The sequence below is a fragment of the Loxodonta africana genome, chromosome X (assembly GCF_030014295.1).
Source record: "Loxodonta africana isolate mLoxAfr1 chromosome X, mLoxAfr1.hap2, whole genome shotgun sequence".
NCBI lineage: Eukaryota > Metazoa > Chordata > Mammalia > Proboscidea > Elephantidae > Loxodonta > Loxodonta africana.
Genome location: NC_087369.1, coordinates 83,073,777 through 83,088,483, shown reverse-complemented (window position 1 = coordinate 83,088,483; position 14,707 = coordinate 83,073,777).

Sequence of the window (14,707 nt, the reverse complement as noted above, 5' to 3'; positions counted from 1 at the left end):
GAGGGACTCAATAAAGTAGTCATAGATCTTCCTAAAGGAGACAAAATCAAGGCGATATAGGGAGATACAAGCTAGGTTGAAACTTAGAAAAATAGGGGTAAATATAAAGGTAACCACAAAGGCGAATAACAATTCTGTGCATAAAAATAAAATACAACAAAAACATAAAGACTCAGCAAAAACAAAATCAACAACAATGAAAAAAGGAACACACATTTTACAGAGAAAAACTACTCAGCACAAAAAAAGTGGAAAAATGAAACTGTCAACAACACACACAAAAAGAAATCAAAATGACAGCACTAAATTCATACCTCTCTATAATCATGCTGAATGTAAATGGACTAAATGCACCAATAAAGAGACAGAGAGTTACAGAATAGATCAAAAAAAAAAAAAGATCACGATCAGTCTACATGCTGCCTACAAGAGACACACCTTAGACTTAAAGACAAAAACAAGCTAAAATTCAAGGATGGGAAAAAATATATCAAGTACACAACAATCAAAAAAGAGCAGGAGTGGCTATACTAATTTCTGACAAAACAGACTTCAAACTTAAACCTACCACAAAGGATAAGGAAGGACACTATATAATGATTAAAGGGACAATATACCAGGAGGATATAACCGTATTAAATAATTATGCACCCAATGACAGGGCTGCAAGATACATAAAACAAACTCTAACAGCGTTGAAAAGTGACACAGACAGCTCCACAATTATAGCAGGAAGTTTCGATACACCACTTTTGGTGAAGGACAGAAAATCCAGAAAGAAGTTTAATAAAGGCACAGAAGATCTAAATGCCAACGTGACCTCACAGACATATACAGAACACTCCACCCAACGGCAGCTAAGTATACTTTCTTTTCTAGTGCACTTGGAACATTCCCTAATATAGACCACATATTAGGTCATAAAGCAAGCCTTAGCAGAACCCATAACATTGAAATATTACAAAGCATCTTCTCTGACCATAAGGCCATAAAAGTAGAAATCAATAACAGAAAAAGCAGGGAAGAGAAATCAAACACTTGGAAACTGAACAATACCCTTCTCAAAAATGACTGGGTTGTAGAAGACATCAAGGATGGACTAAAGAAATTCTAGAATTCAATGAGAATGAAAACACTTCCTATCAGAACCTTTGAGACAAAATATCCAAGAAATCAAAATAAAATAAAATAATAAAAGGAGACTCAGAAGAAAGAAAGTCAACAACAATGAATATGAGGAAAGGCCAATATATAATCTGCTCAGCACATAAAATTAAGTGGGAAAAAGGAACTGTAAACAATACACAAAAAAAAGACTTGAAAATGATACCACTAAATTCATACGTATCCATAATTACACTGTATGTTAATGGACTAAATATACCAACAAAGAGACAGAGAGTGGCAGAATGGATTAAAAAACAGGATCCGTCTACATGCTGCCTACAAGAGACACACCTTAGACTTAGAGACAAAAACAAACTAAAACTCAAAGGATGGAAAAAATATATCAAGCAAACAACAATCGAGAGCCGGAGTGGCAATATTAATTTCTGACGAAAGGAAGGACACTATATAATGATTAAAGGGACAACATACCAAGAAGATGTAACCACATTAAATATCTATGCACCCAATGACAGGGCTGCAAGATACATGAAACAAACTCTAACAGCATTGAAAAGTGAGATAGACAGCTCCACAATAATAGTAGGAGACTTCAACACACCAATTTCCGTGAAGGACAGGACATCCAGAAAGAAGCTCAATAAAGACACGGAAGATATAAACGCCACAATCAACCAACTTGACCTCATAGACATATACAGAACACTCCACCCAATGGCAGCCAAGTATACTTTCTTTTCTAGAGCACATGGAACTTTCTCTAGAATAGACAACACATTAGGTCATAAAGCAAGCCTTAGCAAAATGCAAAATATTGAACTATTACAAAGCATCTTCTCTGACCATAAGGCCATAAAAGTAAAAATCAATAACAGAAAAAGAAGGGAAAAGAAATCAAATATTTGGAAACTGAACAATGCCCTGGTCAATAAAGACTGGATTATAGAAGACTTTAAGGATTGAATAATGAAATTCATAGAATTCAATGAGAATGAAAATACTTCCTATCAGAACCTTTGGGACACAGCTAAAGCAGTGCTCAGAGGTCAATTTATATCAATAAATGCACACATCCAAAAAGAAGAAAGGGCCCAAATCAAAGAATTATCACTACAACTTGAACAAATAGAAAGAGAGCAAGAACAGGAGCCCTCAGGCACCAGAGGAAAGTAAATAATAAAAATTAGAGCAGAATTAAATGAAATAGAGAAGAGAAAAACAATTGAAAGAGTTAAGACCAAAAGCTGGTTCTTTGAAATTATTAACAAAATCGATAAACTGTTGTCCAGACTGACAAAAGAAAAACAGGAGATGAAGCAAATAACTCATATAAGAAATGAAAGGGGTGATATCACAACAGGCCCAACTGAAACTAAAAGATTTCATAACAAAATACTATGAAAAATTATACTCTAACAAATTTAAACCGAGAGGAAATGGACAAATTTACTACCTACATAAACTACCAACCGACCTAAACTACCACAAACAAGACAGAGCAGCTAAATAAACCCATGTAAAAAGAAGAGATTGAAAACGTAATTTAAAAACTCCCATCAAAGCCCTGGCACTGGTGACTTCACTAGAGAATTCTACCAAACTTTCAGAGGAGAGTTAACACCACTAATGCTAAAGGTATTTCAGGGCATAGAAAAGGATGGAATACTCTCAAACTCATTCTATGAAGCCAGCATAACCTTGATACCAAAACCAGGTAAAGACACCACAAGGAAAGAAAATTACAGACCTATATCCCTAAAGAACTTAGATGCAAAAATCCTCGACAAAATTCTAGCCAATAGAATTCAACAACATATCAAAAAAATAATTCAACATGACCAAGTGTGACTCACACCAGGTATGCAGGGATGGTTCAACATTAGAAAAACAACTAATTTAATCCATCGTATAAATACAACAAAAGACAAGAACCACATGATCTTATCAATTGATGTAGAAAAGGCATTTGAAAAAGTTTAAAACCCATTCATGAAAAAACTCTCAGCAAAATAGGAATAGAAGGAAAATTCTTCAACACAATAAAGGGCATTTATATAAAGCCAATAGCCAACATCATCCTAAATGGAGAGAGTCTGAAATAACTCCCACTGAGATCAGGAACCAGACAAGGATGCCCTTCATTACCACTCTTATTCAACATTGGGCTGGAAGTCCTTGCCAGAGCAATTATGCTAGATAATGAAATAAAAGGCATCCAGATTGGTAAGAAGAAGTAAAAGTATCTCTATTTGCAGATGACATGATCTTATACACAGAAAACACTACAGTATCCTCAAGAAAACTACTGAAACTAATAGAAGAGTTCAGCAGAGTATGAGGATACAAGACAAACATACAAAAATCAGGTGGATTCTTCTACACCAACGAAAAGGACACCAAAGAGGAAATCACCAAATCAATACCATTTACAGTAGCCCCCAAAAAGATAGAATACTTAGAAATAAATCTTACAAGAGACGTAAAAGACTTGTACAAAGAAACCTACAAGACACTACTGCAAGAAACCAAAAGAGAACTACATAAATGGAAAAACACACCTTGCCATGGATAGGAAGACTTCACGTTGTAAAAATACCTATTCTACCAAAAGTGATCTATGATACAATCCAACTCCGATCCAAATTTCAATCACATTTTTTAACAAGATAGAGAAACAAATCACCAACTTCATATGGAAGGGAGAGAGGCCCTGGGTAAGTAAAGTATTATTGAAAAAGAAGAACAAAGTGGGAGTTCTCACACTACTTGATTTTAGAATTTATTATACCACCATAGTAGTCAAAACATCCTGGTACAGGTAGAACAACAAATACATAGACCAGTGGAACAGAATTAAGAATCCAGACATAAATCCATCCACATATGAGCAGCTGATATTTGACAAATGCCCAAATCAGTTAACTAGGGAAAAGACAGTTTCTTTAACAAATGGTGCTGGCATAACTGGATATCTGTCTGCAAAAAAATGAAACAAGACCCATACCTCATACCATGTGCAAAAACTAACTCAAAATGGATCAAAGACCTAAATATAAAATCTAGAACAATAAAGATCACGTGAGAAAAAAAAAAGGGACCATGCTAGGAGCTGTAATACATGGCATAAACGGTATACAAAACTTTACTAACAATGCACAAACACCAGAAGAGAAACTAGAAAACCGGGAGCTCCTAAAAATCAAACACCTATGCTCATCCAAAGACTTCACCGAAAGTGTAAAGAGATTAACTACAAACTGGGAAAACGTTTTTAGCTATGACATTTCTGTTCAGCGCCTGATCTCTAAAATCTACATGATACTGCAAAAACTCAACAACAAAAGGACAAATAACCCAATTAAAAAATGAGAAAAGGATATGAACAGGCACTTCACTAAAGATGACATTCAGGTAGCTAACAGATACATGAGGAAATGCTCACAATCATTAGCCATTACAGAAATGCAAATCAAAACAACAATGAGGTTCCATCTCACTCCAAGGCTGGTATTAATCCAAAAAACACAAGATAATAAATGTTGGCGAGGTCGTGGAGAGACTGGAACTCTTATACACTGTTGGTATAATTTAAAATGGTACAAACACTTTGGAAATAGTTTTGGGGGTTCCTTAAAAAGATAGAAATAGGGGAGGGGGCCAAGATGGCGGACTAGGTGGACGCTCCCGCGGATCCCTCTTGCAACAAAGACTCGGAAAAACAAGGGAATCGATCACATACATAACAATCTATGAACTCTGAACAACAAGCACAGACTTAGAGACGGAGGACGAACAAATACGGGCAGACAGCGACTGTTTTCAGAACTAGGAGCCAGCGCACCAGGCAGGTGACCTTCGGAGCTCGATCTGGGGCAGAGCCCAGGGGGGCAGACGGCACAGAAAGGGGGCCCACCCCTTCCCCCCCGAACCCATCCCGGGAGGAAGCCTAGCAGGTTGGCGCGGGCGGCGTAGGGGCGCAGCCGGAGGGAGAAACACCCGGGAGGCAGTGACTGATCTGAGAGGGGGGAGAACAGCGTCCCAGCTGGGGTGCCCTGCTGTCCGCCGGGAGTTAGGCGAGAAGCCGACGGGGCGCGCGCGGGGGGGGGGGGGTCATCTGTGTTTCCCTGGAGTGACCCCAGGGCGGGGCCCACGCGTTCGTGCGGGAGGACGCGCACCCAGTCCGCGCGTGTGGCACGGCACACCAGAGGGAGAAATCCCCGGAGGTGTCTGGTCTCAAAACAGGGAAAGCAGCATCCCAGACGGGGAGCCATTCCGCTGCGATCTGGGCACGCGCGCGCGCGCGCGCGCGCGGGCGGGGCATGAGCGCGGGGTCCATTTTTATTACCCTGAATTGACCCAGAGGGCGGGAACACCTGGTCGTGCGAGTGACGCCCTCCCAGTTTGCGCGAGAGGTGCGGCACACTGGAAGGAGAAGTCCCCGGGAGGAACTGATTGGTCCCAAAGCGCAGAAAGTAGCATCCCAGACAAAGTGCCGCCCTGCTGGGGCTTGGGCGCGCGCACGAGCGGGCCGTGAGCGCGGAGTCCATTTTTATTGCCCTGAATTGACCCAGGGGGCGGGCCCACCTGGCCGTGCGGAGGAACTGATTGGTCCCGAAGCGCAGAAACTAGCGTCCCAGACGGGGTTCCGTCCTGCTGGGGCTTGGGCGCGCGCACGAGCGGGGCGTGAGCACGGAGTCCATTTTTATTGCCCTGAATTGACCCAGGGGGCGGGCCCACCTGGCCGTGCAGGTGACGCAACCCAGTTCGCGCGAGAGGTGTGGCGCTCCGGAAGGAGAAGTCCCGGGGAGGAAGTGACTGGTTCCCGAACAGGGAAAGCAGCGTCTCAACCCGGAAGTTATCCCGCTGGGATTTGGGCGCGCGCACAGGCGGGGCGTGACCGCGGGATCTAATTATAATCGCCTGAATAGACCCTGGGGGCGGGCCCACCCGTTCGTGCGGGAAACGCCCACCCAGTGCCCACGAGCGGTGCCGCGCACCGGAGGAAGTCCCCAGGAGGAAGGGACTGGTTTTCGAGCAAGGAAAGCAGTGTCCTAGCCAGGGACCCGTCCAGCCCGGATTTTGGCAAACGGGGGCGGAGCGTGAACGTGGTGTTCAGCTCTATATTCTGTGGTGCTACACTCCTAGCTCTCAGATCCCTCCCCCACCCTCCCCAGGCGACCCCATTAACATCCGAATACCCGGAGCCAGAGAGAGAATTCAGATAGGGATCTGACTGCATTTTTTTTTAGCTGACTACTGGGAAAATCTAGTTTCCCAGTGATGGCTCGGAGACAGCAGTCCATATCAAACCACATAAAGAAACAGACCATGACAGCTTCTCCAACCCCCCAAACAAAAGAATCAAAATCTTTCCCAAATGAAGATACAATCCTGGAATTATCAGATACAGAATATAAAAAACTAATTTACAAAATGCTTAAAGATATCACGAATGAAATTAGGATAACTGCAGAAAAAGCCAAGGAACACACTGATAAAACTGTTGAAGAACTCAAAAAGATTATTCAAGAACATAGTGGAAAAATTAACAAGTTGCAAGAATCCATAGAGAGACAGCATGTAGAAATCCAAAAGATTAACAATAAAATTACAGAATTTGACAACGCAATAGAAAGTCAGAGGAGCAGACTCGAGCAATTAGAATGTAGACTGGGACTTCTGGAGGACCAGGGAAACAACACCAACATAGCTGGAAAAAAATCAGATAAAAGAATTAAAAAAAATGAAGAAACCCTAAGAATCATGTGGGACTCTATCAAGAAGGATAACTTGCGAGTGATTGGAGTCCCAGAACAGGGAGGGGGGACAGAAAACACAGAGAAAATAGTTGAAGAACTCCTGACACAAAACTTCCCTGACATCATGAAAGAAGAAAGGATATCTATCCAAGATGCTCATCGAACCCCATTTAAGATTGATCCAAAAAGAAAAACACCAAGACATATCATCATCAAACTTGCCAAAACCAAAGACAAACAGAAAATTTTAAAAGCAGCCAGGGAGAAAAGAAAGGTTTCCTTCAAGGGAGAATCAATAAGAATAAGTTCAGACTACTCAGCAGAAACCATGCAGGCAAGAAGGGAATGGGACGACATATACAGAGCACTAAACGAGAAAAACTGCCAACCAAGGATCATATATCCAGCAAAACTCTCTCTGAAATATGAAGGAGAAATTAAGATATTTACAGATAAACACAAGTTTAGAGAATTTGCAAAAACTAAACCAAGACTGCAAGAAATGCTAAAGGAGATTGTTTGGCCTGATGACCAATAATATCAGGTACCAGCACAATACAAGGACACAAAACAGAACGTCCTGATATCAACGCAACTCAAACAGGGAAAGCACAAAAACAAACAAATTAAGACTAATTCTAAAAAATAAATAAATAAACAAAATAATACATACAACAGGAAATCATGGAAATCAATAGCTAAACGATCAAAATAATCAAAAAGAGGGACTAAATATAGGAGGCATTGAACTGCCAGATGGAGAGTGATACAAGGCGAAATAGAAGGATACAAGTTAGGGTTTTACTTAGAAAAATAGGGGTAAATAAAAAGGTAACCACAAAAAGGAATATCAATTCCATAACTCAAGAAAAAAGCCAAGAAAAACGTAACGACTCAATAAACACAAAGTTAAACATTATGAAAATGAGGATCTCACAAGCTACTAAGAAAAACGTCTCAGCACAAAAAAGCATGTGGAAAAATGAAATGGCCAACAACACACATAAAAAGGCATCAAAATGACAGCACTAAAAACTTACTTATCTATAATTACGCTGAATGTAAATGGACTAAATGCACCAATAAAGAGACAGAGAGTCACGGACTGGATAAAAAAACACGATCCATCTATATGCTGCCTACAAGAGACACACCTTAGACTTAGAGACACAAACAAACTAAAACTCAAAGGATGGAAAAAAGTATATCAAGCAAACAATAAGCAAAAAAGAAGAGGAGTAGCAATATTAATTTCTGACAAAATAGACTTTAGACTTAAATCCGCCACAAAGGATAAAGAAGGACACTATATAATGATAAAAGGGACAATTGATCAGGAAGACATAACCATACTAAATATTTACGCACCTAATGACAGGGCTGCAAGATACATAAATCAAATTTTAACAGAATTGAAAAGTGAGATAGACACCTCCACATATATAGTAGGAGACTTCAACACACCACTTTCGGAGAAGGACAGGACATCCAGTAAGAAGCTCAATAGAGACACGGAAGACCTACTTACAACAATCAACCAACTTGACCTCATTGACTTATACAGAACTCTCCACCCAACTGCTGCAAAATATACTTTTTTTTCTAGCGCACATGGAACATTCTCTAGAATAGACCACATATTAGGGCATAAAACAAATCTTTGCAGAATCCAAAACATCGAAATATTACAAAGCATCTTCTCAGACCACAAGGCAATGAAGCTAGAAATCAATAACAGAAAAACTAGGGAAAAGAAATCAAATACTTGGAAAATGAACAATACCCTCCTGAAAAAAGACTGGGTTATAGAAGACATCAAGGAGGGAATAAGGAAATTCTTAGAAAGCAACGAGAATGAAAATACTTCCTATCAAAACCTCTGGGACACAGCAAAAGCAGTGCTCAGAGGCCAATTTATATCGATAAATGCACACATACAAAAAGAAGAAAGAGACAAAATCAGAGAACTGTCCCGACAACTTGAGCAAATAGAAAGTGAGCAACAAAAGAATCCATCAGGCACCCGAAGAAAACAAATAATAAAAATTAGAGCTGAACTAAATGAATTAGAGAACAGAAAAACAATTGAAAGAATTAACAAAGCCAAAAGCTGGTTCTTTGAAAAAATTAACAAAATTGATAAACCATTGGCTAGACTGACTAAAGAAAAACAGGAAAGGAAACAAATAACCCGAATAAGAAACGAGAAGGACCACATCACAACAGAACCAAATGAAATCAAAAGAATCATATCAGATTACTACATAAAATTGTACTCTAACAAATTTGAAAACCTAGAAGAAATGGATAAATTCTTGGAACAACACTACTTACCTAAACTAACACATACAGAAGTAGAACAACTAAATAGACCCATTACAAAAAAAGAGATTGAAATGGTAATCAAAAAACTCCCAACAAAAAAAAGTCCTGGCCCAGATGGCTTCACTGCAGAGTTCTACCAAACCTTCAGAGAAGACTTAACACCATTACTATTGAAGGTATTTCAAAGTATAGAAAAAGACGGAATACTACCCAACTCATTCTATGAAGCCACCATCTCCCTGATACCAAAACCAGGTAAAGACATTACAAAAAAAGAAAATTTTAGACCTATATCCCTCATGAACATAGATGCAAAAATCCTCAACAAAATTCTAGCCAATAGAATCCAACAACACATGAAAAAAATAATTCACCCTGATCAAGTGGGATTTATACCAGGTATGCAAGGCTGGTTTAATATCAGAAAAACCATTAATGTAATCCATCACATAAATAAAACAAAAGACAAAAACCACATGATCTTATCAATTGATGCAGAAAAGGCATTTGACAAAGTCCAACACCCATTTATGATAAAAACTCTCACCAAAATAGGAATTGAAGGAAAATTCCTCAACATAATAAAGGGCATATATGCAAAGCCAACGGCCAATATCACTCTAAATGGAGAGAACCTGAAAGCATTTCCCTTGAGAACGGGAACCAGACAAGGATGCCCTTTATCACCGCTCTTATTCAACATCGTACTTGAAGTCCTAGCCAGGGCAATTAGGCTAGACAAAGAAATAAAGGGTATTCAGATTGGTAAGGAGGAAGTAAAGCTATCACTATTTGCAGATGACATGATCGTATACATGGAAAACCCTAAGAAATCCTCCAGAAAACTACTGAAACTAATAGAAGAGTTTGGAAGAGTCTCAGGATATAAAATAAACATACAAAAATCACTTGGATTCCTCTACATCAACAAAAAGAACACCGAAGAGGAAATAACCAAATCAATACCATTCACAGTAGCCCCCAAGAAGATAAAATACTTAGGAATAAATCTTACCAAGGAAGTAAAAGACCTATACAAAGAAAACTATAAAACTCTGCTACAAGAAATTCAAAAGGACACGCTTAAATGGAAAAACATACCCTGCTCATGGATAGGAAGACTCAACATAGTAAAAATGTCTGTTCTACCAAAAGCCATTTATACATACAACGCACTTCCAATCCAAATACCAATGTCATACTTTAAGGGAATAGAGAAACAAATCACTAATTTCATATGGAAAGGAAAGAATCCCCGGATAAGCAAAACATTACTGAAAAAGAAGAAGAAAGTGGGAGGCCTCACCCTACCTGATTTCAGAACCTATTATATAGCTACAGTAGTCAAAACAGCCTGGTACTGGTACAACAACAGGCACATAGACCAATGGAACAGAATTGAGAATCCAGATATAAATCCATCCACGTATGAACAGCTGATATTTGACAAAGGACCAGTGTCAGTCAATTGGGGAAATAATAGTCTTTTTAACAAATGGTGCTGGCATACCTGGATATCCATTTGCAAAAGAATGAAACAGGACCCATACCTCACACCATGCACAAAAACTAACTCCAAGTGGATCAAAGACCTAAACATAAAGACTAAAACGATAAAAATCTTGGAAGAAAAAATAGGATCTACCCTAGGAGCCCTAATACAGGGCATAAACAGAATACAAAACATTACCAAAAATGATGAAGAGAAACCAGATAACTGGGAGCTCCTAAAAATCAAACACCTATGCTCATCTAAAGACTTCACCAAAAGAGTAAAAAGACCACCTACAGACTGGGAAAGAATATTCAGCTATGACATCTCAGACCAGCGCCTGATCTCTAAAATCTACATGATTCTGTCAAAACTCAACCACAAAAAGACAAACAACCCAATCAAGAAGTGGGCAAAGGATATGAACACACATTTCACTAAAGAAGATATTCAGGCAGCCAACAGATACATGAGAAAATGCTCTCGATCATTAGTCATTAGAGAAATGCAAATTAAAACTACGATGAGATTCCATCTGACACCAACTAGACTGGCATTAATTCAAAAATCACAAAATAATAAATGTTGGAGAGGCTGCGGAGAGACTGGAACTCTCATACACTGCTGGTGGGATTGTAAAATGGTACAACCACTGTGGAAATCCATCTGGCGTTATCTTAAACAGTTAGAAATAGAACTACCATACAAACCAGAAATCCCACTCCTCGGAATATACCCTAAAAATACAAGACCCTTCACACAAACAGATATATGCACACCCATGTTTATTGCAGCTCTGTTTACAATAGCAAAAAGCTGGAAGCAACCAAGATGTCCATCAACGGACGAATGGGTAAATAAATTGTGGTATATTCACACAATGGAATACTACGCATCGATAAAGAACAGTGACGAATCTCTGAAACATTTCATAACATGGAGGAATCTGGAAGGCATTATGCTGAGCGAAATGAGTCAGTTGCAAAAGGACAAATATTGTATAAGACCACTATTATAAGATCTTGAGGAATAGAAAAAATGGAAAAGAACACATACTTTTGTGGTTACAAAGGGGGGAGGGAGGGAGGGAGGGAGGGAGAGGGCTTTTTATTGATCAATCTGTAGATGGGAACTGCTTTGGGTGAAGGGAAAGACAACACTCAAAACAAGGAAGGTCAGCCTAATTGGACAGGATTAAAAGTAAAGAGGTTTCCGAGATAAAATGAAAGCTTCAAAGGATAGCGAAGCAGGGGCTGGGGTCTGGGGAACTTGGTTTGAGAGGACTTCTAAATCAATGGGCAAAATAATTCTATTATGAAAACACTCTGCATCCCACTTTGAATTGTGGCACCTGGGGTCCTAAATGCCAACAAGCAGCCATCTAAAATACATTAATTGGTCTCAACCCACCGGGAGCAAAGGCAAAGGAAGAACACCAAGGTCACACGACAACTAAGAACCCAAGAGACAGAAAGGGCCACTTGAACCAGAGACCTACAATATCCTGAGACCAGAAGAACAAGTTGGTGCCCGGCCACAATCGATGTCTGCCCTGTCAGGGAGCACAAGAGACAACTCCTGAGGGAGCAGGAGACCAATGGGATACAGACCCCAAATTCTCATTAAAAGACCACACCTAATGGTATGATTGCGACTAGAGGAATCCCAGAGACAATGCTCCCCAGAACTTCTGATGGCACAGGACAGGAACCAACCCCAAAGACAAATCATCAGGCATGAAAAGGACTGGTCAGTGGGGGGGAGAGAGATACTGATGAAGAGCGAGCTAATTAAATCAGGTGGACACGGGAGAGTGTGTTGGCAACTCTTGACTGGAGGGGGGATGGGAAGATAGAGAGAGATGGAAGAAGGTAAAATTGGCACGAAACGAGAGACTGTAAGGGCTGACTCAATAGGGGGAGAGCAAGTGGGAGAAGGGAGTAAGATGTATGTAAACCTACATGTGACAGACTGATTGGAATGGTAAATGTTCACTTGAAGCTTAATAAAAATTTAAAAAAAAAAAAAAAAAAAAAAAGATAGAAATAGAACTAATATACTATTGAGCAATCCCACTCCTTGGAAACTGTCCTAGAGAAATAAGAGCCTTTAAAAGAACAGATACATGCACACCCATGCTTATTGCAGCACTGTTTACAATAGCAAAAAATGGAAGCAACCAAGGTGCCCACCAATGGATGAATAGATAAATAAATTATGGTATATTCACACAGTGGAATACTACACACCGGTAAAGAGCAAAGATGGATCCATGAAACATTTCATAACATGGAGGAAACTGGAAAGCATTATGCTTAGTGAAATCAGTCAGTTGCAAAAGAAAAAATATTGTAGGAGACCACTGTTATAAGAACTCGAGGAATAGTTTAAAAGGAGAAGAAGATATTCTTTGATGGTTACGAGAGTGTGGAGGGAGAGGGGAGAGGAGCATTCACTAATTAGAGAGTAGACAAGAACTGTTTTAGGTGAAGGGAAAGACAACACACAATACAGGAGAGATCAGCACAACTGGACTAAACTAAAAGCAAACAAGTTTCCTGAATAATCTGAACGATTTAAAGGCCAGAGTAGCAGGGGCGGTGGTTTGGGGATCATAGTTTCAGGGGACATTTATGTCACTTGGCAAAATAAAATCTATTAAGAAAATATTCTGCATCCCACTTTGCAGAGTGGCTTCTAGGGTTTTAAATGCTAGCAAGTTGCCATCTAAGATGCATCAATTGGTCTCAAACCACCTGGAGCAAAGGAAAATGAAGAACACCAAAGACACAAGGTAATTATGAGCCCAAGAGACAGAAAGGGCAACATAAACCAGAGACTACATCAGCGTAAGACCAGAAGAACTAGATGGTGCCCGGTTAGCACCGGTGACTGCCCTGACAGGGAACACAACAGAGAACCCCTGAGGGAGCAGAAGAGCAGTGGGATGCAGACCTGAAATTCTCGTAAAAAGACCAGACTTAATGTCTGACAGAGACTAGAAGAACCTCAGAGGTCATGGTCTCCAGATCTTCTGTTAGCCCAAGACAGGAGCCATTCCCAAAGCCAACTCTTCAGACAGGGATTGGATTACACTACGGGTTAGAAAATGATACTGGGGAGGAGTGAGCTCCTTGGATCAAGCAGACGCATGAGACTATGTGGGCAGCTCCTGTCTGGAGGGGAGATGAGAGGGCAGAGGGGGTCAGAATCTGGCTGAATGGACATGAAAATAGAGTGGAGAGGAGTGTGCTGTTTCATTAGGGGGAGAGCAACTAGGAGTATATAGCAAGGTGTATATAAATTTTTATATGAGAGACTGACTTGATTTGTAAACTTTCACTTAAAGCACAATAAAAATTAAAAAAAAAACCCAACAATGAAAAGACCAATAACTCAATTAAAAAATGGGCAAAGGATATGAAGAGGTACTTTACCAAGGAAGACATTCAGGCTGGTAACAGATACATGAAGAAATGCTCACGATCATTAGCTATTAAAAAAATGCAAATCAAAACTAAAATAAGATTCCATCTCACCCCAGCAAGGCTGGTATTAATCCAAAAAACACAAAATAATAAATGTTGGAAAGGTTGTGGAGAGACTGGAACACTTATACACTGCTGGTACCCCAGAAAAGAAAACCCAGTGCCGGCGAGTCGATACCGACTCATAGCGACCCTATAGGACAGAGTAGAACTGCCCCGTAGAGTTTCAAAGGAGCGCCTGGCGGATTTGAACTGCTGACTCTTTGGTCAGCAGCCGTAGCACTTAACCACTACGCCACCAGGGTTTCCTACACTGCTGGTAGGAATGTAAAATAGTACAGCTACTTTAGAAATCGATTTGGTGCTTACTTAAAAAGTTAGAGAGGAGGGGGCCAAGATGGCTGACTAGGTAGACGCTACCTCGGATCCCTCTTGCAACAGAGACTCAGAAAAACAAGTGAATCGATCACATACACGACAATCTACAAACCCTGAACAACAAACACAGATTTAAA